Source organism: Antechinus flavipes, chromosome 1 (genome assembly GCF_016432865.1).
Source record: "Antechinus flavipes isolate AdamAnt ecotype Samford, QLD, Australia chromosome 1, AdamAnt_v2, whole genome shotgun sequence".
NCBI lineage: Eukaryota > Metazoa > Chordata > Mammalia > Dasyuromorphia > Dasyuridae > Antechinus > Antechinus flavipes.
This window is the reverse complement of record NC_067398.1, coordinates 254,294,516-254,320,084: the sequence shown is the minus strand read 5'-3', so window position 1 is coordinate 254,320,084 and position 25,569 is coordinate 254,294,516.

Here is a 25,569-nt window from a genome sequence, read left to right as displayed (position 1 = left end):
AAGGGCTATCAAACTGTGTATACCCTTTGATCAGCAGTATTTCTACTGGGCTTATATCCCAAAGATATCTTAGGGAAAGGGACCCACATGTGCAAAAATGTTTGTGTCAGCTCTTTTTGTAGTGCAAGAAACTGGAAACTGAGCCCATCAATTGGAGATTGGCTGAATAAATTGTGGCATATGATATGATATATGGTATATATATAATATGAATATTATGAAATATCATTGTTCTATAAGAAATGATCAGCAGGATGATTTCAGAAAGGCCTGGAGAGACTTACATGAATTGATGCTGAGTGAAATGAGCAGAAACAGGAGATCATTATACATAGCAACAGCAACGTTATATGATGATCAATTCTGATGGACATGGCTCTTTTCAACAAGGAGACAATTCAGGCCAGTTCCATGATCTTGTAATGAAGAGAGCCTTCTACACGGAGAGAGAGGACTATGGAAACTGAGTGTGGATCACAACATAGCATTTTCACTTTTTTGGTTGTTGTTTGCTTGCATTTTGTTTTCTTCCTCATTTTTTTCTTTTTTGACCTGATTTTTCTTGTGCAGCATGATAATTGTAGAAATATGTATACATAGATTGGATTTAACATATATTTTAACATGTTTAACATATGTTGGATTACTTGCCATCTAGGGGAGGGGGAAAAAGGAGGGGGGAATTTGGAATACAAAGTTTTGCAAGGATTAATGTTGAACAATTATCCTTGCATATATTTTGAAAATAAAAAGCTTTAATAAAAAAAGGAGTGTTGCAGAATAAATATAAAGGATATCATAAAAGAAGGAATTCTATATTTAATATATAGATTTTTTTAAAGCTACATATAATAGGAAACCAAATTCCGTATAGTTCTTCTTGTCTATACACTTTCTGCATATGGAAATGTTTGTGTTGGTCAGTGTTTTTTAAATTCATAATAAATTGTTTTTGACAAAATAAATAAAAGATTACAGGATCTAAGAAAAGTAAATAGCAACAGGAAAACAACATATACAATGACTATGACTATGTAATGGGGATAAAACAATGACCATAAAAACTGAATGCTATGAAATTATAATAAGCTTGGCTCCAATAAAGAGATTTGAGAATATATCTTCTATTCCTCTTTACAGAAGTACAGAAATGTGGTCCAATACTGGATATAACATTTGGGTTTGTAGATATGGTGTTGTGTGTTAGTTTTGTTAAATTATGCTTTACTTCTTTTTATCTTTTATCATAATGGATTGCACTCTGAGAGGGGGAAGTGTATTAAGTTGATAGATAGACAGACTGATAGATAGAGACATAGACCAATTTATAGACAGTAAGAAAGACAGGTGATAGATGATACATAGATAGACAGACTGATAGATAGAGACATAGACCAATTTACAGACAGTAAGAAAGACAGATGATAGATGATACATAGATAAGCAAATGATACATAGATAGGCAGATGATAGATAACATGAATGGATGGATAAAAAGATAAATAGATATTATTAGATATATATATGATAGATAAATAGATATAATTAAATGCTTACAATGTGACAAGTACTGTACTACAAGCAAAAAAGAAGGAAAGTCCTTGCCTGCAAGGAGCTTAGATTTTAGAGGGAGAAGACAACATATAAAAAAGAGCTGAAAAATCAGGGAAAGCCAGTAGCTATAAGAGACAAGCAGAAGAGGCCATTAGGGAGCCTGGGTAGGTTCAGTTTTAAAGAGATCATGAAGGGGATGAGAACTTTCCCAAATGACAGTGCAGACAGAAATTCACTAATCACAGGTACAAGTGGATTCATGGCTAATATGAAAAGGTCACTAACTGCGATGCAGAGATAAACCAAAGAAACAATAATACTATAAAAAACAAAAGATATCAATTTTAAACAAATCAAAACTTGAACAATTTTTTAAAAATAAATTATTGGTTCTATGAAATCCAGAAATATAATTTTGTAATTGAGGAAGCAGCATGGTGGAATAGAAAGAACTCTGGCTAAAAGGACCAAAAGGCCTGTTTCTAGTCTAGGTTCTATCATTAACTAGCAATGGGCCTTGGGCAAATCTCAACTTCCTCATTCATAGAATGACATAGTCAGACTACAATACCAGATGATTTCTATGGTCCCTATTTGCTTTGTGACTTTTAATGATTGAGGGGTTGATTATTCAATTATCCAAGTCTTTGCTCTTCCTCCCCACCTTGTTGCCCGTCCTTACCATGTACCTTTCTCCTGCCTATCAGAGCTATAAGTGGAGAAGCCCAGGAGAGAAGGGAAGGATACTTTACCTCAAGGAACCATATTTAAAAAGCATTGACAGAAGAATAATTAGTTAAAATTATAAAGTACCAGATATCCAACCAGAGTGAGCTCATAATTTCCTACTTTGCTCCTTTTCTCTCAACTTCCACCAATGTCCTAGCTTCCCGTTTTTCTCATATCTGCCTTGACTTAATTAAAATGCCACCTATTTCAGATACAAAAGATCCCATTCGCAGCTCTTCTTGTCGTCGATCACTCCAGTATGATTCCTTGTGACATATCTGGGGTTTTTTGGGCAAAGATACAGGAGTATTTTGCCATTTCCTTCTCCAGCTCATTTTACAGATGGGGAAACTGAGGGAAACTCAGGGAAACAGGGTAGAGTACTTGATCAGAGTCACACAGCTAGTGAGTATATGAAGCTGGATTTGAACTCAGGAAAATGAATCTTCCTGAGTTCAGGCCTGGTACACTACACACTTCAACACCTAGCTACAGTAATATCTCTACTACTTGTCAATTCTTCTCTAGAAGACAAAAGTCTCCTCACTCTACAATCCTACTGTAGGATTGTTTAGATCTCAGCTTCTAAAAATGTGGCTTGTGACCCCATATTAAATCTCATAACTGAATGTGAGGGTCATGAAATTATGATTTATTACCAGAGAATGTTTGATTTGTTTACCTATTCCATATACCTATATACCCGGGATCATGTAAAAGTTTCTCAGGCAAAAAGCCACAAGTGGAAAAAGTTTAAGAAGCTGATTTAGGTGACAAGTGCTGAATTGAGAATTGAAGATGATAAAGAAAGTGGGCTTCCTTGTTCTTCTTGTCCACAGAGAAGAAACTTTCCAGAGAATTCTGAGAAAATCTTCAGGATACTGGAGTCCATATGGCTGAAACCCATGGTGCTTCCTCCTTTCTCAGTCATTTTTAGGCACACCAGTCCCACAGTAAATGAAAAGATGGTTGGTTTGGGCAAAAACAAAAGAAAAAATGCCAGTATCTTCACCCGATGAAAGACACCTTTCTGACCTACTTAACCACTTATCTATAGTGGATAGAGTGCTCTTGTAAAGGTCAAGAGGATTCAGATCCTGACTCAGTTTCCTCCTCACTTCCTCTTCTCTCTGTGCTTCTGTTCACCAGACTTTAACATCATGCCTCAGCTGCAGACTCATCCTGGAACCTCCCTTAACATCTGGGACTTTCTTCCTCAAGAACATCCACCGGCCTCACAGCGGAACATCTGTCTGCCATGACAGCTCCCTTCTCCAGGACCTCCATTTGGGAGAAGAGTCCAGGTTAATTCCCTCTCCCCATTTAACTTCATATATCTTTTTCCCCTCACACCTACTTTATAGCTTCCTTTTATATGTAGAATGTAAGAGACTTTGAGTACAGGGACTATCTTTTTGCTTGTATTTATATCCCTAAGGCTCAGCAAAATACTTGGCAGTACCACAGTATGGTAAGTGCATTAGAAATGCTTAGTACCTTGACTTTTCTGGCCTCATTTGTTAAACAAAGAAGATAATGACTATGTCTCTCCTAGATTTGCTATGAGGATATTGTTTAATCCAAGAGCTTTGCAAATTTTAAAGCATTATATAATGTTATTATTAAATTATTCAGCCTCTCTGACACACTCAACCACCTGACTTAGGTCTTCCTTGACCTAAGTCAATTAGAGTCAAATAAAGATTATCATAAGATTTCTCAGAGAGATATATGGAGACCCAGGGCAATGCTTTACTATATGCAGGTGTAAGAGGCGTCCAGTTTTCTGGGTAGAGATCAAAATGTCCTTCTTGGGGGTAGAGGGATGAGAACAGGGAAAAAAGGCTCAAAGAAGCCATTTATGTGCGAGAGATGGCCACAAAGATATTTGGTGTTCTTTGTCCTTCATTCTTGAACAGGACCAGTAGCCGCAGGAAAGGAATATCCTGACTTGCAAGTGTATATAAGTGAGGCAGGACTGTGCAAAGTCCCCAGTCTCATTCTCTCCTCCTGAGTCATCTGGGATCAGCAGCAAGACATAGGTCAAGACAACTGGCAATGGTCCCAAACTCAGTAGAAGACCCTGGCCTTTATAAGCTAAGGTCTATCCAGGTCTATTCAGTAGTTAAAGGTTAGGTAAGAAATGAAGCAAAATATATCCTAGTTTGCCTTCACAAAAGAATCATCTGGAAAGAGAAGTCCCTCAAAGTTTCTGGACAAAACAGAAACAACTATTATTTACGCTCCAAACATGAATGTGTCTTTCACCTATCATATTATATTTATATTATATATATAGATATAACTATCCATCTATCTATATATATACAGCAATCAATCTATTAAATATTTACTGGCTTCTTACTATGGACAAAGCACTGTATAGAGAACAGAGTCCCTTGTCCTCAAGAGCCTTACAGTCTAACTAGGAGATGGGACATAAATAAATGGATCACTAATAATAAAAGGTCTCGATTTGCTCTTCTATAAGATGATGAAAGGTTGAACTAGAATCATAGATTTCAAGGTAGGACTCCTGATTGGACAACTCGTCCAAACCCCTTCATCTTGCAGATGAGAAATGTGAGTCACAGTGAACAGAAGGAACTGGCCCAAGTCCACACAGGTATAGGAGCTGAGACTTACTTAGTGCAGTGGAAACCACTATTCAAATCCATGTCTTTGGACTCCAAATCCAGTTTTCTTTCCACACCTCCATATAACTATCCATCTATCTATCTATCTATCTATCTATCTATCTATCTATCTATCTATCTATCTATATACAGCAATCAACCTATTAAATATTTACTGGCTTCTTACTATGGACAAAACACTGTATAGAGAACAGAGTCCCTTGTCCTCAAGAGCCTTACAGTCTAACTAGGAGATGGGACATAAATAAATGGATCACTAATAATAAAAGGTCTTGATTTGCTCTTCTATAAGATGATGAAAGGTTGAACTAGAATCATAGATTTCAAGGTAGGACACCTTGAAATAAACATACTGATTATGATAAGTGCCAGGTAAATGGCAGCAAGAAAAGCTTTACCTTCATGCAGAGGAGGGAGAAGGAATACAGTCTCAGTAGGTCAGAATGGCTGTAGGGAGAAAGCAGAATTTGAAACTGGCCTTCATAAATGGGTAAAATATGGCCTAGTGAGCATTCCAGGTAGGAAGGTCATTGTCAACATAAGCATGGATGTTCACATGGGGTGTGATAGAAGCCATATAGATCAGTCTGAAGATCTCTATAAAACAAAAGATCTTAACCTTTATTGGGTTTTTTTTTGGGGGGGTGGTTCTTTTTTTTTTTAATTTTTAATAGCTTTTTATTTACAAGTTATTTGTATAGGTAATTTTACAGCATTGACAATTGCCAAACTTCTTGTACCAATTTTTTCCCTTCTTCCCCCCATCTGCTCCCCGAGATGGCAAGATGTTAAATATATTAAAGTATAAATTAAATACAAAATAAGTATACATGTCCAAACCATTATTTTGCCGTACAAAAAGAATCAGACTCTGAAATATTGTATAATTAGCCTGTGAAGGAAATCAAAAATGCAGGCAGACAAAAATATAGGGATTGGGAATTCAATGTAATGGTTCTTAGTCATCTCCCAGAGTTCTTTCGCTGGGTGTAGCTGGTTCAGTTCATTACTGCTCCATTGGAACTGATTTGGTTCATCTCATTGCTGAAGATGGCCAGGTCCATCAGAATTGATCATCATGAAGTATATAATGATCTCCTGGCCCTGCTCTTAACCTTTATTGTTTATGTTTACCCTCTTGAGAAGTAGCTAAGTGATCACATAGGTAAAAGTTCTAGTTCTCAAATCAAAATTTGAAATTGGGTTCAAATTCAGCCTTAAAGACTTGCTAACTATATGTACCATCCCAAACCACTGTTTACCTCAAGATGGTGATAATAATATCACTTCCCTCCCGAAGTATTATAAGGATAAAATGAGGTACTATCTGTAAAGTGTTTAGCACAGTTCCTGGCACATAATAGGTACTTTATAAATACTTGTTCCTTTCCCAGGCCCTCTGCTTTAACTATAGGTCCCTTCTCAGAATAATGTTCTTAAATGCATGAAATTAAATGCAGATTACAAAGGAGAATCAAAATGGTTTTAAAAACAAATCGATGTAGTATACGCTACTTTATTAATGGTTTTAATAATAAGATAATACTTTTAAAACCATAATCAAGTTGACGTTTATTTTTAAAAGCTATAAAAAGTGGGAAGGCTGTTGTTGTCTCATTCATAATAAATTCCCATTTTGGAGGTTTTTAGTGAAAACAAAGACCTCATTTTTTTCTTCAGCGTCCCCCCGAAATCCTGTGGATGCAAGGTTAAGCCCCAGCTCCAAACACTAGGTGTGAGTTAGAAAACGCCAACCTTTGTAACAAAAATCACTGATTTTGGAGAGAAAAGCGGTTAGGACACAGAGAGCCTGAACCTCACTTTCAGTGCAAACTAAGCAGACCCCGGCGGAGGGGGAGCCGCGTTTCGGGGCTGCGGCGGCGGTTCACGGCATTCCTGTGTCCAGCTGCCCGCCTCCCTCCGGTGCACGGAGATCTCAGGGCCAGACACTGACTTGGAGCGAGCGCCAAAGGGCAGGCTATAAATCCCCGCCCCCCGCCCCCTCCCCGCACGTGGACGAGTAGCGCAGGTGTTCTAACGCCCAAACGGACGCCCCCCGCGCCCTGGGACTGGCGGAGAGGCTGGGTCCCAACCGCCAGGACCCTTGATGGAGAGTTTCCTCCCATTTAGCAAACGAGACAGCGCCATCTGTCGGCTCCTGGGTCTCCCCTGCTGGTGGGGTTCGGGCAATTCAAACGCGGAACCCAAAAAAAAAAAAAAAAAAAAGCGCGGAAAGAGGAGGGCTCCCTCAGTTTCTCCACGTGTAACTCGAGCGGGAGGGCGGGCCCAGTGGCCTCGGAGCTGGCATTAGCAGAATGCTAACTCGTGCAGCGCGTGCCCCTTGGGCCGAGAGGGCGGGGCGCAGGGGACGGAGAGAGAGAATGCGAGAACTATGTCTGCCGGAGTTTGCCGTGGCTGCCGCTGGCGGGCCATCCTGCTAAAGGAGCTGTCCCCACTTGGCCATCCCTGGAGACACCAGCAGACCGCCCAAGCGCTAGCTACTTCTGCAGGGTGAAAACTTAATCGTGCCCATCCTTTGTAGATTTCAAGTTTGCAAAGCGCTTACAAATTTTAAATCATTTGATCCCCACAGCAGTCCCGGGAGGTGGGTGTTATTATTACTATCCCCATTTTCCAGATGGAGAAACTGAGTCAGGGAGTATTTTTTTTTTGCCCAAGACCAACTTATACTAAACCCAGATTTTGCCCTACCTGTAAAGGATTCGAATTCGGGTCTTCTCAGTTCCCACGCCCGGTTCACTGTGCCATCTTAGTAACTAACGCCGGCTCCTCTGAAGACTGTGCAACAAAAATGCTGCAATTACAGAAAAGGACGGAGAGGTTCTGATGGGCCAAGTCCAGGGGCTGTCCAGCTTCTAGACAAAGACTCGTGTTTCCAAATTTTCTTCCCATATTAAAATGTTTACTCTTCAGTTACTCAAAGTTACTAGAGTATTCTATTTCTTTCTCCAGTGTGTCCCCACTTTTACAGATGTGGAACTAAAGCAAAGAGCTACCTCACATATAAAACACATGCAGCAAAAAACCTACAAAGCTCCCCAAAACAAATATATACAAGTCGTATTTTGGCAGCTAGATGGTGCATTGCCTAGAGCCCTGGGGCTTGGAGTCAGGAAGACTTGGGTTCAAATCACTTATGAGCTGGGTGACTTTGAACTCCTGTCTGCCTCAGTTTCTCCATCTGGAAAATGGGGACAGTAATGAAATCCAGGGTGGTTGTGAGGATGAAATGAGATCATAATTGTACACACAATTTTGTTTAGCACAATGCTTGGCACATAGGAGAAATGTTAGGTCATGTTATTATATTATAGCCCAGCCCTGACACTTCTCAGCAAGGGGATCATGGGCAAGGAACTCTATGTCTCTGGTCTTCCATTTCGTATCAGTAAAAAGGCACAATAACAGAAAGTGGCAGCCACAATAACAAATAATCCTTGGTTTGGGTTCCTAGCTTTAGATCTGGGAGACACTGTAGAACTCACCTAGCTCAGCTCCCTCATTTGACAGATAAAAGAAATGAGTCACTTATCTAAGATCAGACATTGTAAGTGACAGTCAGGATTCAAACCCAGGATCTCTAGTTCCACATCCAATTCTCTTTGCACTGAAGGATCGTAGAAAGATCCAGAGAGGGAAAAGACCTCAAAGACCATCCATTTTAGAGATGAGGAAACTGAGGCCCAAGGAGGTTGTGATTTGTCAAGGACATACTACTAGTAGGCTTCAGAGGTGGGATTGGAATCCAGATGCTCCGACTTCAGAGGATTCATTCCCTTTGTCTATGCTATCATCCCATCTTCCCAGGAAGTCTTTTATAACCTTGCTTAATTCTGCGCTTCCCTTCTATTTTTCAATTATTTTTCTATTTATTCCATTTTCTATTTATTTTTCTATTAATATGTATTTGTATATACAGACAGTTCTTGCTTTACGGTAAATTTGAATTAGGCAAATTCTTCAACTTTAAATAAAAATTCTGAAAGAAATATGTATTTAAAAAAAATCTATAGTAACTTTACCGAATTGTACTGTGCTCCCTCGCCAGTCTTGGCCCTTGGCTAGGGGCTTCCTGGCCCACCCTTACCCCCAACATCCTCCTCCTCACCCACCCACCCACCACCATACCCACACAAAAATCCCCTCCCCGTGAAACCAGAAGAACAAAGAGGCAGAGGGACTGCCACCCCTGCCTCCTAAAAGGTTTGGCGTGAGATCTCCCCCAACACCAAGAGAGTCTGAGACCTTTGCCCTACTCATTCTGTCTTCTCTGTGCTTGGGATCCATGCTTGTCCCCGATTTCCTCCCTGTCAACAGTACCCATTCTCTCCTGCATGTGCCCGTGCCTGCCCACCAAACCTGCCTCTGATTTTCTTCCTCTCTGTCCTGGCCCCAGCCCCAACTGTTCCTCCTCCCAGGCTCCCTTCTCTGTCTTCAACCCTCATAAGCACTTGAACCCTCTGCCACTCCCTTCTCTCCATTGATCCAGAGGCCCTTTCCTATTTCTTTCCCTCTCTCTCTTCCTTCCTTCCTTCCTTATTATTATTATTACATGTATTACATACATTACAATTATATATTACATTTAAAAAGACTGGAGAGGGCACACGGTACAATTCAGTAATGGTACTATAGATTTTTTTAAGAATGCCTATTTCTTTCAGAATTTTTATGTAAAGTTGAAGAATTTGCCTAATGCAAATTTACTGTAAAGTAAGTACTGCCTGTATATACAAATATATATATATATGTATATATATAGAAAAATTATTTAGAGACCTTCAGAGGATACACTTACTAAAAGCAAGAATTGTCTGTGTTCATTTGCATTGTGTATCCCCCCCCCCTTTAGACTGTAAGCTCCTTAGAGGCAGAGGCTATCTTTTCCTTTTTTTGTAGTTTAGCACAGTACCTAGCATACAATAGCCACTCTTTATTTCTTTATATATTATTATATTTATTGAATAAATACATGAATGAATCTCCCATAGCATGCTGCCTCAAAAGGCAGTTGAATGGATGGATAGAAGATCGGACAAATAAAAAACATTTATAAGGGCCTAATGGATGATAAGCACTATACTAAACTCTGGGGTTACAAGCATTTTAGGGTGTTAAGCTCTGAAGATACAAATACAAAAACAAAAACAGTCTCAGCCTTCAAAGGACTTACACGTAGGCAAAAACAATTTATATTGAGGAATGATGACCTGGGAAGGATGTCTTACTCTAGGAAGACAAAGGTCTGGGAAGGGGAAGAAGTCCATTGAGATGCCCTTTCCAGAGACAATGACAGTTCTGATTTAATTACAGTTCCTTGAGCAAGAGCTGGGAGAGGGGGAGGGAGAGCAGGTCTAAGCACTGAAGAAGAAGAAGAGGAGCCTAGGTGAAAAACATGGTCCTAGGGCTGGACGTAAAGCTGGGTGACCTTGCTCCTCTCAGTCAGGGGTGCTGCGGATCAAGTTGCAGTGAAAGGGAAGGAAAAAAAATATGTGTTTTACCAGGAAAGGTCTTTGTAGAGACTCTAAGTACCAGATAAAGTGATCTAGGCTGGGCAAGTCACTTAACCCTGCTTGCCTCAGTTTCTTCATCTGTAGAAGGAATTGGAAAAGGAAATGGCAAACCAGTGTCTTTGCCAAGAAAACCTCCAAATGGAGTTATGAAGATTTGGACTCATATTTGTTACCAGGCTTTTCTCATTTTTTTTTCCTTCTCCCTCTCTTGCGTGGGTGAGTGGGGAATGTGGTTGGAAGGAGAGAAAATCAATATTTACTCAAAAAATATATATACATACATATAATTTTTTTAATTAACTGCACAGAAATAAATTGGGGATGGGGCTACATCAAAAGAAAAATTCACATGAAAAATGACCCAGGAACTTGAGTTGATCATAAGCTTAACAAGACAACAGTGTGATGCAGTTGCCAAAAAAAATCTAATGAAGTCTTAGGTTGTATTTGTAAGAGTCTAGTGTCCAGAATAAGAGAGGTCCAATTGAACTCTGCATTCATCAGGCCACATCATTAGTATTACATTCAGTTCTTGGCACCGTGTTTTAAGAAGGATGTTGGCAAACTGGAGCGCATCCAGAGGAGGATAATGTGAGGCCTGAAAAGCATTTCACAAAAAGATCAACTGAAAAAGTTCAGGAAAGGCAATATAACCTAGTGGAAGGAGTGCTAAATGTAGATTCAGACATACTAACTGTGTGATTTGAGTGAAGAAATCACTGAATTTCTTTTCTTCATTTATGTAAAAAGAAGATAATACCTGAATTGCCTCCTAAGATTGTTTTGAGGCTTAAGTGGGATACATAATGTGAAATTAAGATAAAGAGCTTATCTGAATCCTAAAGCACACATGTGTGTTGGAGATTTTTTTTTTTTGTTTGTGATTTTACTGATGCTGTGAACTTCAGACGGGGAATCATCTGTGATCAATGCATATCGGGAATTATTCTGTAATTAAGAGTTTTATAATATTTTCTGCTTAGGAACAATGGTTACACAAGTTTCTGATCATTTGTATTGTGTATGTGTGTGTATATATATATGTGTGTGTGTGTGTGTGTGTGTGTGTGTGTGTGTGTGTACACATGATCAAAAACTTGAATATATATACATATATCCAAAATTTTTAAAATAATATTTTATTTTTCTCCAATTACATGTAAAAACAAATTTTAACATTTATTCTTTTTTTAAAGTTTTGAGTTCCAAATTCTATCCTTCCCTCTTTCCCCTACCCTCCCCCGCCAAGATGTTAAGCAATCTGATATAGATTATACATATACAATCGCATAGAAACATTTCCATATATTAGTTATTTTGTGCAGGAAAGCTTGAAAAAGAAAGTGAAAGAAATAAAGAAAGTAAAAATAATATGCTTTGGTTTGTATTCAGATGATATCAGTTCTTTCTCTGAAGGTGGATAACATTTTTCATCATGAGTCTTTTGGGATTGTCTTGGATCATTATATCGTTGTGAATAACTAAATCATTAACTGTTGATCATTGTAGAATATTGCTGTCACTGAGTACAATGTCCTCCTGATTCTACTCATATCACTATTTGTCAGTTCATGCAAGTCTTTCCAGGTTTTTCTGAAATCATCCTACTTGTCATTTCTCATAATAACATTTATTATAATTCATATTCAAAATTTTTGCATATGCATCCTCCCAATATATTTTTATTTATTTAAATGATATTGATATAGTTCTTTATTATCTATATAGATTATAAATCATATTCAAAAATATAAGTTGAAAAAGAATAAGATAATACTGAATTAATATTTGAACCCAGAGGCAATAGGGAGTCAGGAGAGTTTATTGAGTAGAGGAGTGATGTGATTAGAACTAAATTTTAGGGAAATCACTTTGGCAGACTTAGGTTTGCCAAGAATGTGTGGAAGATAGATTGGATAGGAGAGAAACTTGAGGCAGGAAGACAAATTGGGAAGCTATTTACATATGAGAGGTGATAAGGGCTTAAACTAGCATCTATAATGATGTATGAGTGGAGAAGAGGGATGTGGGAGGTTATAAATGGCAAAACTTGCAATGGATTTGACAACAGGAGATGAGGAGAGCAATCTGAGAGGGCTTCTCTCAACAGCAATAAGGAAGCTGATGTGAGCAGGATTTTTTTGGGGGGACGGTAATGCAACCAGATCTGCAATTTGTCACAATCCATTCATATCTCCTCCTTCTGAGGCTCACTCTGTCCCACTGAAGATGGAGTGAAGCTCTTCTCGAATCACTCAGGGCCAGGAGCCTGTGCTCCCAAGTAGCTCCCAAGGATTCTGGGGCACATGGAGGAATGGGATTTTCCACTTGCTCCGCAGCTACTGTGGGCAGCTCTGGATAGAAGTTTGGTTATTGTAACTACCCTGATAGGTCAAAGTTCTTTTCAGAAGAGGAGATATTAGTAGCTGGTAGAATGAAGGGAGAGGTGCAATGGGGACGTGTGGGGAGTAAAGGTAACATGCTATAACTGTACTGGAGATAAGCCCCGTGGTGACTGTGATCAGGGTCAGGGAGCCAGGTGATCCATGTTCCCACCCTCTAGTTGTTTGATCATTCCCATTCCTTGGGGTCACACCATGGGCTCTCACTTTACAAAGTGAGACCCTAAGTCATTTCCAGACCACTGAGAAGTGAAGCAACTTGTTCAGGAGTCACACAGGTCCATGTCAGAGACAGGCCTTGAACCCAGGTCCTCCAGATTCCAAGACTGCCCCTCTATTCACTCCATCAGGTCGCCTGTTAGTTATTGCCAGTTGTTATTATTACACATAGAATAAAAAAGAGAATTAGGGATCTGAATTATCTACTTGTGCACTAGAAGCTACATGAGGGCCACAGCATGGTCTGGGGGAAGGAGCTTTGGCTCTAGAGTAAAAGAAGCTGAGATTCTATTTTTGAAGCTTTTTATCTGACCAAGTCATCTGAGCTCAATTCTGGCCTCAGAGACTAGGCCAAGTCATTTAACTTCCTTTGGCCTCAGTTTCTCCATCAGTAAAATGAGGAGACTAGACCCATGAGGTGCCTTCCAAATCTATAGATCCCACATAAAAATAAACAAACAAATAACTGAATGAATGAATAAGTAAACAAATGAATGAATGAACAAATGAATGAATAAATTGATATGTATGTGAATAAATTTAAAAATGAATAAATGATAGATGGATGAATAAACAAACAAACAAACAGCATCGGTCCTGGAATTAGAGATGCTAGGTTCAAATCCTGATTCTACTTACTACCTTTGTGATCTTGCACGCATTATTTAACTTCAAAGAGGGACGGGTTTAAAATTTTTCCTACAAGTAGGATTTTGCAGTAACAGAATGGGTTACTTCAAAGAAAAGTTGAAATGTTCTAGTGGAGGCCCCATTTCATCTCACAAACAAGAACAGGGAGCTAGATGGATTAATAGATAGATATGTACAAAGACACATAAACAGGTAGATGCATATATAAATATATAGATGATATGCACTTACATACATAGAGAAGTGGATGGATAGGTAGACACAAACATACATGTTAATATTCAGCTGTTTTCCATTATTTCTGACTCTTTGTGACCCCATTTGGGGTTTCTTGGCAGAGATACAGGAATGATTTGCCATTTTCTTCTCCAATTCATTTCATAGATGAGGAACTGAGGCAAACAGGGTTAAGTGACTTGTCCAAGGTCACACAGTAGTGAATATCTGAGACCAGATTTGAACGTAGGGAAAATAAATCTTCTGATTCCTGTACCAGCACTCTATCTACTGCTCCATCTTGCTGCCTATAAATACAATTATGTGTGCTGCATGTATACACTGATAGATGGATAAAAGACACATACATACATATATGTAAGTAGATGATCCATTCATACATACAAACATACCCATATACCTAAATATGTATGTAGATGCATAGATATATAGAGAAGCAGACAGAGCACTTATTAAGACTTTACTGTGTGCCAGGCACTGTGCTAACTGCTAAGGATATGAAAAAAGAATGCTAGACAGTTTCTTTCCTCAAGGAGTTTACATTATTTATTTACATTTACAATATTTATCTCTGAGGGAGATAAAGCCAAACCTGACCCTTCTTTAAGTGACAGTGCCCAGAGCTGAATCCCATACTTGATGAGGTCTGCTGAGCACCTCCCTGTTCCTGGAAGTAATGACCCGTTTAATATGGCTAAAATACTTTATGGATTTTGTTTTTGTTTTTCTTTATTTCTCTGTATTTTTTTGGTTTTTTTGCTTGTTCTTTCACTGTACAGTAGATGTGAATTTATATTGAATTTGCAATCCACTCAAACTCCCATGTCTAGGGGTTCCAAATCTTGAGAGAAAGAAAATGACTGGAGATATCCAGTGAGTGTTGTAGAGGACTCAAACTGAACCAGAAAAAGTCATGGATGTGGACCAAGGGTGGAGGGATCCAGTGCATGAACAGGCCAACAAGGGGTCCTGGTCTTCTCCCTGCTGCCTTAAGCAAAACAACTAGAAAATAGTTTTTTTTCCTTGTCTTGTAGGAGATGGGAAGGGGCAGAGCTTTCAGTTTCTCTGTAGCAAAGAGAGAATTCAGGCAAGTGAAAGTCCTCCTGGGAAAGAGCGTGGAACTTTATTCTTCACTTAGAAAAGCTATTCATCATTTTCCAGGAAGGAGAGAGAAGAGTTGCCTAGAACTAGCTGAAGTGGTGTCTAAAGTAACTCTAATAGACTTGTGGCAGTGACATCTTATAAGGGATTGGCAGGACCACTGGCCCCCAGTGTCCTTGATCTTAGGCAACAGATAGCATGAGTCTGTGAGTTAAAGATGAAACTCAAAAAGGATCAATGCAAAGTCTTGTACTTGGGTACAAAAAATCAATTTCACAAGCATAATAATCATGACTACATAGCCACTGTTCTGAAAAAGATTCCAGAGGTTCTAGTAGATATTAAGTATAATATTAGGTAGTAGTGTAGGATAACAGCTCAAAAATCTAATGTAATCTTGACTACATCAAAAGGCCTATTCCCTTCAGGAACAGGAAGTGATAACTCATCCAGAGAATTTTATTCAGTTCTGGATTCCACAGTTTAAGAAGGACATTGACAAGCTGGAGTATCCAGCAAAGGGTATGGTAGAGAGTCTAAAGTTCCTGTCATAAAGGATCAAACCAATCCTATTTAGAGAAGATATAACATTTGCCTTGAGGATGCGAAGGGTTCTCAGGTGGAAGAGAGTGCACTCACTGAGTTTGGATCAATAAAACAGAATCAGGAGTGATGGTAGAAGTTACAGAGAAGCAAACTTAATCTTGATATTGGGAAAAAATTTTTTTTACAATTTTGTTGTTCTTAAGTCATTTTCTTAATCATCTCCAACTCTTCATGACCCTATTTGGGATTTTCTTGGCAAAAATATTGGAATTGTTTGCTATTTCCTTTTCTAGTTCATTTTTCAGATGAGGAAAGTGAGGCAAACAGACTGAAGTGAGTTGCCAAGGGTCACACAGCAAGTGTCTGAGGCCATATTTGAACTCAGGAAGATGAGTCTTCTGACTCCAGTTCCAGCACTCTATCCATTGTGTCACCTAGCTGCCCCTTTTAACAATTAGATGCTCAAACGTGTGGGGATTATAAAGGGTTTGAGAATTCCCAGATAATATTGTCACTGGCTACCAGCCCTTCCACGAGGGACACATCCATAAGAGTTTCTTTAGGCATAACTTCAGCTAGTTCTAGGCAACTATTCTCTCTCCTTCCTGGAAAATGATGAATAACTTCTCTAAGTGAAGAACAAAGTTCCATGCTCTTTCCCAGGAGGCCTTTCACTGCCTGTATTCTCTCTTTGCTATAAAGAGAAACTGGAGTTTTCTGCCCTCTTCCCATCTGCTAAAAGACAAGGGGAAAAAAACTATTTTTTCTAGTTCTTTCTAACAGATGTGACCTGAATCCACGGACATACTATCCAATGGCCTGGCATCCTAGGGACCAAAGTAACCTTCGCCTGACCTTGGAAGCATCATCAAATACATGGAATAAACTAGAGACATTTTGGCAGCTCTAGATGAGTGTAGGATCAAGTCTTCAGGACAGGTTTCCTGGAGGAGGTATGATGAATAGGATTCTGAAAAATGAATGAGAGAGAGGCAGAGAGGAGGGAAGAAAGAACAACATGACACTGAAGTAAGAATGACTCTGAGGGGAGTGAGACTAGACATTCTGGGAACGACGCTGACTACCTTAAAACCTACACAACCTTCAAGGACTCCTTCAAGAGAAGGCGAGGTAGACAGAGCATTGTTCTTTATGAATCAGGACTATCTGGGCTCAAATCCTACCTCAGATAGTTGCTAACTGAGTGTCCCTTATCAAGGCACTTACTCTCTGTCTGCCTCAGTTTCCTCATCTATTAAATGGGAATAATAATAGCACATTCCAGAGGTGTTATAAGGATCAAATTAGATATTTGTAAAGTATTTTGCAAACGTTAAAGCATGATATAAATGCTAGTTAACATTCATTCTTTGTTTTATCCATTTATTTGTTACTTTGTTTTGATTTGATTTGTAGACTAGCACTTTCCAGAGGTGTTATAAGAATCAAATGAGATAATATTTGTAAAGTACTTTGCAAACCTTAAAGCATGACATAAATGCTAGTTAACAGTCATTCTTTGTTTTGTTAATTTATTTGTTAATTTTATTTGTTTTTTTTTTGTTTTTGTTTTGTTTTGACTTGATTTGTAGAGGGACATAAAGCCCAGTAACCCTGGTTCAAATTTTGTCTAAGGCTGTGTGAACTTAGGCATTTCCCATAAGCTCTTTCACAGCTTATTTATCCTTAAATTAAATGGGATAAACTATATGAGCTCACCGCCTCTCTTTCAGGTCTAGTTTTATGATATTATGCGGTACCACATTTCAGCGTGTTGGAAATCTCCAAAAATAGGGGCTAGAAAACACTGGGAAATTATTTGCAATGATGCATTCAGATTAAATCAAAATCTCATTGAGATCTTAACCTAAGGTTTCAGCTTTGCCATTTAGAAAATGGGCTGACTCCAGCTTGCTTCTCACCTAAATAGGGCCGAGCTGAACCAAAAGAGATTTGAGGAAGACTAAAACTGGCCTGTCAAGATCCAGGGAGTGGAAGCAAGAGGCATGATTAGTACAAAGAGCAATGGAGGCTGAGCGGTCCAGGATGAATCTGTCTTCCAGCCCATTTCATTTCCATGAATTATAGCCTCAGATTCCCGAGGGCAGCACATCTGTTAACCTGGAGGTCTTTTAACCCAAAGTACGTTGAAAGGTGCCAAAATACTATTGTCCAGACAAAGGATAACCCTGTGAATCTGTCAAGAGAATTATATTCTTTCCATAAATAGACTTTAGAATGAAGAGGCTGACAAAGGGCCTGAATCAGAAGGAGTGCCAGGCTTGCCTATATGCACAACAAATGGAGGTGAGTCTCCTTTTGTGCAATAGCTGTGTTCCTGAAAGTTGTCTGTTAAAAAGGGGGGAAAAAATCTTATTTTCTCCTAATCCTGAATGACTCTGATTCAGTGCAAATAATTAAACACCTACTGTGAGTGGGTGCAGTCCAAAGCTGGGTCCTGGAGCGGGGGAAGATGCAAGAGAAGAAGATATGATGATCTCTACCTAACTATGAAAGAAATACAAAAGCAAAATACAGTCCCTATTCTCAAGAAACTCTCAAGTCTAATAGAGACACATGTTAACTGGAAGCTTCTAATAGTTTATCTAGAAGTTTCTCGGGTCCTCCAAAACCTTCTTCCCGTTGCCATTCTTAGAATCATTCAAAAGATACAAACAAAAATTTAAATGCGCTGTGGTATTCCTATTTAAAAGACCTTGTTGCAAGAAAGAAGGGAAGTGTATAGTTTTGTCCATAAAACTAATATTCCTTCCTGTTCAATTTATGACTTTCATAGGATTTATTTTTTTATTAAAGCTTTTTATTTACAAGCTATATCTATGGGTAATTTTTCCAACACTGACCCTTGCAAAGCCTTTTGTTCCAAATTTTCCCCTCCTTCTCCCCACCCCACGCCCCTAAATGGCAGGTAGTCCAATACATGTTAAATATGTTAAAATACATGTTAAATGCAATATATATATATACATATTTATACAGTTATCTTGCTGTGCAAGAAAAAGCAAATCAAATCAGAAAAAAAGATGAGAAGCAAAACAAAATACAAGCAAACAACAACAAAAAGAGTAAAAATGCTATGTTGTGGTCCATACTCAGTTCCCACAGTCCTCTCTCTGAGTATGGATGGCTCTCTTCATCACTGAACAATTGGAATTGGTCTCATTGTTGAAGAGTAATGTCCATCAGAATTGATCATCGTATAGTCTGGTTGTTGCCATGTACAATGATCTCCTTGTTCTGCTCATTTCACTCAGCATCAGTCCATGTAGGTCTCTCCAAGCCTCTCTGTATTCATCCTGCTGGTCATTTCTTATAGAACAATAATATTCCATAACATTCATATACCATAACTTATTCAGCCATTCTCCAATTGATGGGCATCCATTCAATTTCCAGCTTCTAGCCACTACAAACAGGGCTGCCACAAACATTTTGGCACATACAGGTCCCTTTCCCTTCTTTAGTATCTCTTTGGGGTATAAGTAGTAGTAACACTGCTGGATCAAAGGGTATGCACAGTTTGATAACTTTTTGGGCATAATTCCAGATTGCTCTCCAGAATGGTTGGATTCGTTCACAACTCCACCAACAATGCATTAGTGTCCCAGTTTTCCCGCATCCCCTCCAACATTCATCACAATTTTTTCCTGTCATCTTAGCCTATCTGACAGGTGTGTAATGGTATCTCAGAGTTGTCTTAATTTGCATTTCTCTGATCAATAGTGATTTGGAACACCTTTTCATCTGACTATAAATAGTTTCAATTTCTTTATCTGAAAATTGTCTGTTCATATCCTTTGACCACTTATCAACTGGAGATTGGCTTGAACTACTGTAAATTTGAGTCAATTCTCTATATATTTTAAAATGAGGCCTTTATTAGATCCTTTGGATGTAAAACTGCTTTCCCACTTAATTGTTTCCCTTTTAATCTTGTCTGCATTAGTTTTGTTTGTACAAAAGCTTTTAAACTTAATATAATCAAAATTATCTATTTTGTGATCAGTAATGATCTCTAATTCTTCTTTGGACACAAATTCCTTCCTCCTCCACAGATCTGAGAGGTAAACTATCCTATGTTCTTCTAATTTGTTTGTATTATCATTCTTTATGTCTGGATCATGAACTCCTTTCATAGCAAGAGAGGGCTGGCACTAACCCATATGAATTTTGAAGAGCCTTAAATTTTCAGGGTGACCAATCATATCTTGGAAATTCACAAGTGCCACAAATCAGGATTTGATTTATGATTTTGTTGATTGTCTATACTTAAGAAAATAATGGAGAAATGTTAATAATGAAGATTAAACTTAAAAGTGAGTAGGGGGTGTCTTTTTTTTCCCAGAGAGCTATTTATTGTTATTCATTCTTTATTTTTGAAGGGGACCAATGACATCATAGAGTGATGTCTCAACTTGTATGTAAATTCAAGTGAGACAGAATTGCACAAAGTCATCAACCTCACTCTCTCTTCCAGATTCAATGCCCATTTCCCAGGATACTACTGAGAAGAGACCTGAAAGGTCATTTAATCTACCCTTTCCCCCATTCCACAGATGGAAAAACTCAGAAGAGTCCAAGTAATTTGTCCAAAGTCATGTAGCTAGCAAATATTAAATCTGGGATTTGAATCCAGAAATTTTGACTTCAAATCCAGTGTCTTTTTCACCCTTCCACACTGTCCTGTTCCCCTATCAGCTTTCTAAGATCAGGAGCCATGTGTCTTCCCTCTTTCCCAATAGCTTCAACCATAATTTATCTTTTTGGGGAGTTTGGGATTGGTTTTGTTTACTGGGAACCCACTGCTGATAAGACTGGCTTTTCCTTCAGGTTTCCTTTAAAGAAAAACAACAACATTTGGGAATATAGATCATTTTCCTAGTTGTGGAAGAGACTTTAGAGGTCATCTGGCTCCATTCCTTCATTTCACAGATGGCGAAATTAAGACCCAAAATTCACACACATACTAAAGCACAAAGCTGAGACTCCAACTTGGGTTCCATGACTCATGTTCAAGCCTCCTTCCAATGTTTCAGGCTTTCTCCAGTGTTGTAGATTGCTAAATGTAGCATTTATCTTTGTTCCTTCTGTGGGTCCTAAATACTTGTCCCTTTTACTAATACCCAGTAGATTATGATCTTTGATATGATTTAAGACATACCAAAAAGGATCTTACTTTTCAAGAAAAAATCCTCTACCAATGCTTAATATTTTTGCCATTAGGGGATCATGCCTTTGGCTCAAGAATTGCCCTTTCCCTGTGATAGTTTAAAATGCAAATATTCTTGAAATAAATTGCATACAATGAATGAATTTATCTAATCTGTGTTGTCCCTCTAGGAGATATGAAAATGCTGAGTGCTCGGAGGTTGGTAAATGGGAGTCTAAAACCAGTCCTAGAATTGAGGGATATTTATTAGCTTAGAGCACAAACTTGGAATTAGAAATTTGTTCAATTCTTTGTGATTGCATTTGGGATTTTCTCAGAAAAGTGATTTTTCATTTTTTGCTACAGCTTATTTGACAGATGAGGAAACTGAGGCAAACAGGATGAAGTGACTTACCCAGAATCACACAGCTGGTAACTGTATGAAGCCAGATTTGAATTTAGGAAGATGAGTCTTCCGCTACCCAGCTGCCCACAGACTCCTATCAACTATGCAATCCTAAACAAGTCACTTAATCTTTGTCTGCCTCAGTTTACTCAACTATAAAATGGGAGAAATAATAGCACCAGTTATTTATTTCCTTGAGTTATGATGAAAATGAAATATTTGTAAAATGCCTAGCATACAGTAGGCACTTCATAAATATTTATTCCCTTCCTTCTTTGTCAATATCTCTTCCACAAAATGGTACTTAAAATTGGACTCAATAGTCTATGCTTTCATTGTCATTGATTTTAAAAAGGGGCGGGGTGGAACACCCCCTTGTCCAAGACACTTGGCACTCTACTAGAGATTTCTCTCCAAACTGACATTGGTCCATTAATCAATATTCTTTGGTTCCAGTCAGTTAATCAGTTCCAAATCCACTTAACTGTACTATCATCAAATCTACACTCCCCTTGTCCATAAGACAGATATTTGTCAAATGCTATGTTGAAATTGATGTAGATTTGTCTGAGATTTCCCCCACTCACTAGTATAGCTGTTGAATAAATGAATGAATGAATGTAATAAAATACAATCACGCAGAAAGAGCTAATCATAGCAGGCTTTATATTCCAAGTGCTAAAGATTAATACAGATGATACTTTCCATAGGTCAAAGAAAGGAAAGGTTGCTCTCTTCTGAAATGGTTAGGGAAGACTTCCTGGAAAAAGTGGGATTTGATCTAAGCCTTAAAAAAAAAAAAAACAGAAAGAAAAATTAGACAGATAGATAAATAGGTAGATAGATGGATGGATAGATATTGGTAGATAAGATAGATATATACATACAGATAAGTAGATAAATAGAAACACAGACAAAGCAATTTGCTATGTGTTAAACCAGGGATATAAATACAGATGCGTCCTGATTTCAGGGAACTTCCAGGCAAACAGGAAAAGGCAATAATTACATGGGAGCTAGAAAGGGGAAAGAGAGAACTTCAGTGGGGGCAAGTGAGCCGAACCGGGAGTAAAGTGAGCATGACTAGGACCCCTCACAAAATGGCAATTTGGGTTAGGGACTCATCAGTTCTGAGAGTAGGCCTTAAGGTGGAGTTATCATGAGGAGAAATGAAGAAAAGAAAGCAGTAGAGAAAAGGGAAGGAACCATATATGCAAAGGTAGAAGAAATATAAGAGGCTCTAAAGAACATAAAAAATCAAGTCAAACAGAAGGAAAAAATGGAGCAGTATAAAATTGGAAATGTGAATCAAGGCCAGATTATGCATGGCCCTAAATACAAGACTAATCAACTTAGAATTGTACCAGTAATTAATGGGGAACCACTACAATTTTTGAGTGAAAGATTGTATTAGATTTAGGGGGAAAGAGAAAGGGAAGCACAAATTCTTCTCAGGGACATGTATCCTAAGGAAAATTGGAAAGGTCAGCCAAAGCTTGCTGCTATTTAATCTGAGGAATTATCAGATTTGCAACATTCAAAAATTGCTATGTAGATAAAAAACAGGCAAGATAGAAACCTGGGCATAATCAGTTCCAACAGTTTCCAATATGGGATATAACACCAAATCCTAGATCAGCTTTTTTGCTTTTTTTGTCTACTGATTCAAAATATGGGGAATATTACATTATCTCCAAATGATGCTGGGAGATTCAGAGAAGTACATTGGAATCTGGCAACCTCACTGGCACCAGGGGCAGAAGAGAGCTGGAAAGACCCCTCTGAGAAGAGATGTGGCAATGCAGCTGAGCCCTAATTGTTTTGGGGGAGGGAAGAATATGAAGGACATTGTGGGCACTGGAGCAGAGATGAAGTAGGGGAAGAGAAAAAGGAAAGAGAAGTTTCTAAGTGAGGTGACTTGAGTCACAAAGCTAGTCAGGGAAGGATCTAGGATTCAAAAACTCAAGTCTTTTAACTCCACGTCTAATATTTAGGAAAAGGGGATCTGCTGGGTATCCAAGTGAACTTGGAGTCAAAAAACTGAGCTTCTTGTCCCCATTTAAGCAAATCACTTTTTAACTCTCTTGAGTCTGTTTCTTCCTTTGTAAAGTGGGGAAAATACCACATTGGTCAAATATGAATCATACCCTTAGAATGAGATTTCTTTAAAAGAAAAGAAAAAGAAAAAGAAAATAAAAAGGTATATGCTCTAAGATAAGCACAAAATTACAATATTAAAACAGATATTTAGCAAAAAAGAAGGGTTTTTAAATATTTTTTAAATTTCATCTTTTTATTTCTTATCATACATTAACTCTCCTTCAGTAGTTCAGTCAAACAGGCCTTCTTGGTGTTCTTTATACATGTTCTCCCATCTATACTATTTTTGAGCCTTTGCAGTGACTTTCCATGCTTGGACAGTACTCCTCTCCTCCCCACCATAATTGCTCCCTTCCTTTAAATGTCTCCATGAGGCCTTTCTTGTTTCTCCCTCGGTTGATTGCAGTTCCCTTCTGAAATTAATTTATATATAATTCTTACCTGCTTTACATATACTTAAATGCATATGTGTTATTTCCCTGGATAGAATGTTAGCTCCTTAAGGGCAGGGATTGTTTCTTTTTTAAAAAATATATAATCTCAGCATTTAGGACAATGTTTGTCATATAATAAGCACTTAATAAATAATTATAGATTAATTGAATTCATATTAGAATGTCATTTGAATATTGAAGTCAAATTAAAATGTTGATTTTATCATAATCATTACTTCATTTTCAACACCTTTATCTCTAACTTCTTATTAAGAAAATAGTCAATTGATCAATAAGCATTTAGTAAGTACCTACTGTGTACTAGACACTGTGTTAAGCACTGGGATACCAAAAAAAAGGCAAAAGATAGTTTCTGTCTTCAAGAAGCTTACAATCATTAGACAAAAAGCAAACAAATATACACAAAGCAAGATTTATGCAGGATAAATAGGTAGTAGTTAACAGAGGGAAGAATTAAAAATTGAGTGGGGTTGGGGAAGGCTTCCTGTAGCAGGTGGGATTTTATGATTGCTATTATCATCTTGACTATCTTTCATTTTCAGAGAGCATCGATGGCATAATAAAGGTGATATCATGTGAATTAGATTTGAGACAGAACTTCACAAAGTCATCAGTCTTGCTCTCTCCTTCAGAGTCAGAGGAGTTTAGTTGGGATGCAAAGGAAGTCAGGGAGGTCAGTAGTTAGAATGCAAGAGGGGACAGCACTCCAGGCATGGGGGACAGCCAGAGAGAATGCTGGGAGCCAAAAGGGGAAAGCTTTTCTTTCCTGGTGTCAGTGGATCAAAGAGAACATGATGAGAAGTAAGGTTTAAGAAGACTGGAAAGGTAGGAGGGGACTAGCTTATGAACAGCTTTGAATGCTAAACAGCATCTTCTATTTGATCCTGGAAGCAGGAGGGAAACACTGGACTTTACTGAAGGGGGGAATGACATAATCAGACCTATTAGATTTTAGAGGTCATTTTAGTGGCTGAATAGAGAATAATTTGGATTGAGGAAAGGGTTAAGGCAGGGAGACCCATTGGCAGGGTATTGTAATAATCCAGGTGTGACAAAGTCTTAGAACCATGAATGTTGAAAACTATTTTTACGTGTATTTGAGAAAATAATAATGGGAAAAATAAATATCCAGGTGTGAAATGATGAGGGCCTGCACCAGAGCAGAGAAGGGGATGTTTGAGGGAAAGGTTGCAAAGGTGAAATAAATAGCATGAATATGGAAACAGAGATAGTGAGGAATCCACGATAACTCCCAAGTACTAAACCTGAGGGATTGTGAAAATAGTGTTGCCCTTTATAGTAAGAGGGGAGGTAGAGAGATTTAGCGGAAGGATTTGGGGGGAAAGATAATGAGCTTTGTTGTGGACATGTTTAGGTCAAAATGTCTACTGGACATCCAATTTGAGATGTCTGAAAGACAGTTGGAGGTAAAAGATTGGAGATCAGAAGGGAGATTGAGGCAGGACAGGTAAATCTGAGATACATCAGTATAGAAACAGCATGGAAGCTGATGAGATTATCAATTTAAGGAGTATAGAGGGAGAAGAGAAGAAAGCTCTAGACATCACTCTGAGGAACCCTATAGTTTCTGTATATGTAAAAACTTAGAATTTGGTAGGTGACAGATTGGTAGGGAAAGTACAGCTTATATATACCAAGATGTAATATTTATTTATAATTTTAACCCCATTGGGTTGTTTTAATTTTCAAATTAGCTGACAGGGTCATAATATTCAGACGTAGAGGAGACTTTAGAGATTGTGGAATCTAACTCCATCATTTGACAAATGAGGAAAGTGATGGCCCCA